Source organism: Nerophis ophidion, linkage group LG18, assembly GCF_033978795.1.
Source record: "Nerophis ophidion isolate RoL-2023_Sa linkage group LG18, RoL_Noph_v1.0, whole genome shotgun sequence".
NCBI classification, from domain to species: domain Eukaryota; kingdom Metazoa; phylum Chordata; class Actinopteri; order Syngnathiformes; family Syngnathidae; genus Nerophis; species Nerophis ophidion.
Genome location: NC_084628.1, coordinates 495,869 through 499,058, shown reverse-complemented (window position 1 = coordinate 499,058; position 3,190 = coordinate 495,869).

The window sequence follows — 3,190 nt, the reverse complement described above, 5'->3', positions numbered from 1 at the left end:
CTGAAACATGACAACATGCGGGTCCCAATTTGGTATTTGTCATCTTCAAAACCATTACAGTAAACCGTAATCAGGGATTCTTAAACTTTTTTACTTCGGAGCACAAGTTTCCACTACAGATGAGTCCGGGGCCCACTCAAATATGACCACTGAGCTAGTAATCTTACTCTTGATTTTAATCGTATTCAATCATTTTATTTAACTTACTGTACTTACAGTTTAACAGGATAAACCTTATTTAATTGTATGAAACCATGTGTTAATCACAAAGATTATTATTAAGGCTTAGGCCAGGCTGATTACAAAAATGAATACTAATCAAATGGACTGCAAAAGATAAGAACAATAAATGTATATATGCAGTGCTAAAATAATAATTTTCACTGAATTAATAAATACTCAAAATATATTTTTTTAAAAACGACATTAAAAGTAAAGTGCCAATGAAAATACAGCTTCACCACTTTAGTCATATTTTTGGCGCTTAAAAACCTCTCTGACTTTATAACTCCACACTCTTCTTTGTTTGATATTGGCAGTGCTGTCACAAGTGGTGAAAAAGTGTATTACAACTGAGAACCGCTGTATTTATTTGGTCTCCTGGGGCCACTCGTGGCCCAACAATGGTTAAGAAACACTCAGTATTGTAGGGCTTCTTTCATTTCGGTCTTCATTTTTAAAGGGTGTCAGCCATTAAAGTGTTAGAAATAAGTCAAATATTATGTTTTACTTTTAACACAGATATCCATTAATCAACTTCCGAGTTATCCTTGAGATAAAGTTTTAATTAACTTATTTTTTTAAATATGTTTTTTGTCAAAACACTTAGTAGGAAAACCACAAAATATACAGTGTCCCCCAAAAAAACTAACTATAATATTTAATAAGTAATTGGAGCCTTAAATAGGTCAATAATTCCTGACAACGTTGCTTTTGATTCATTATTTATTAAAGAAGTTTAAAAAAAAATCTGATTAACGGTATTGAGGATCCAAAGGGCCCCCATACATAGAAGTGTGAAAAATAAGTCTTTTATCAATATATAATTTTTACTTTCAATGCTAAAATATCTACATCAACTTTAGTATGAAAGTAGAATAGTCTCACATCAACTTATATATATATAAATATGATAATACATATCATATATTAATAAACATACAATTAAAAATGTGATATACAAATAAATTGATAATTTGTACATATAAATGTGTTTGTATTTGTAAATATATTTTTAGATTTGAAAATGTATACAAATAAAATGTATAAATATGAAAATATGAATTTGTATAAATAAACGTGTATTTGTAAACATATTTTTGAGATTTGAATATGAATATGCTTGATTTTGTAATTGTATTCGTATTGAATTTGCATATGTGGATCGCTTTTTTTGCTTTTGTGTCGATGAGACATTCCTCCCACAAAACAGATGCACAAATAAATGTGACCTACACACTACCCTGGACAACCAGCAGTGGGCACTGCAGCCAGAGCGGTCTGGGTCACGGAGCATTATATGCAAAATTCCCGGAGTTCTCTGCACAAAAACAATCCACGTCTTTACAGACAGAATGCACAACGGGCTTGAGCTAGCTAACATTAGCGTTGTATTAGCTTATGCTAATTCATCCAGTTCATCTAAATGACCGTGCTAGCTTCTTATTTTATTGTATCAATGCCGTTTAATGACTTTGTCCCGATGTAGATACTGATCTCTTATCAGTGCAATGTGTGGCTCTGGCTGCAGTGCCCTCTGCTGGTTTTTCAGGGGAGTGTGTAGGTCACATTTTTTTTTGTGCATCTGGTTTGTGGGAGGGATGTCTCATCGACACAAAAGCAAAAAAGCGATTCACATATGCAAATTTAATACAAATACAAAATCAAGCATTATTATACTCAAATGTCAAAAATATATTTACAAATACAGGTTTATTTATACAAATTCTGGATTTATTTGTATGTCACATTTTTATATTTTCAAATGTTATTTGTATATATTTTAAATCTCAAAAATATATTTTCAAATACGCGTTTATTTATACAAATTATTATTTATTTGTATATCACATTTGTATTTGTATATTTATTAATGTATGCATATGTATTAATATCATATTGATGTATAAAGTTAAAGTACCAATGATTGTCACACACACACTAGGTGTGGCGAAACTATTCTCTGAATTTGACCCATCACCCTTGATCACCCCCTGGGAGGTGAGGGGAGCAGTGGGCAGTTGCGGTGCCGCGCCCGGGAATCATTTATGGTGATTTAACCCCCAATTCCAACCCTTAATGCTGAGTGCCAAGCAGGGAGGTAATGGGTCCCATTTTTATAGTCTTTGGTATGTACAAGTTGATGTGAGACAATTCTACTTCCATACTTTAGATCCAGCTGTCAATTATAAGTTTTTATTATTTTTTTGGATCAATGTCAGAAGTAACAAGCTTTGTGTTATTATTGTCAATATTGCAGCATGCTCTCGCTACATTTCACCTGTTCTCTTTTGTATTCCACTTTTGTGATGCATTTTTCTTTTGGAATTGTATTTTTAGAATGTCAAAAAGTTTGCTGCGGGCCGAACTTTGGACACCCTGATTCAACATTTTGTAAAATGCCAACTCGCTTTGGACTTAAGAACGAAAATAATAAAGGATGTTGAAATGTTAATAGGGGCAGCACGGTGATAGAGGGGTTAGTGCGTCTGCCTTACAATACGAAGGTCCTGAGTAGTCAGGGTTCAATCCCGGGCTCGGGATCTTTCTGTGTGGAGTTTGCATGTTCTCCCCGTGACTGCGTGGGTTCCCTCTGGGTACTCCGGCTTCCTCCCACTTCCAAAGACATGCACCTGGGGATAGCTTGATTGGCAACACTAAATTGGCCCTAGTGTGTGAATATTGTCTGTCTATCTGTGTTGGCCCTGCGATGAGGGGGCGACTTGTCCAGGGTGTATGCCGCCTTCCGCCCGATTGTAGCTGAGATAGGCACCAGCGCCCCTGCAAGCCCAAAGGGAATAAGCAGTAGGAAATGGATGGATGGAAATGTTAATATTTCATAATATTCGCTAAAAAACGAATGAGGTTGAGGACGTGTGCTACACAGGCCAACACACAGGGGGCGCTAACGCTTCTGTTTATGGGTTGATTCGTTAGAGCAGCCAATGAAGAAGAAAACGCCCCCCGCCCC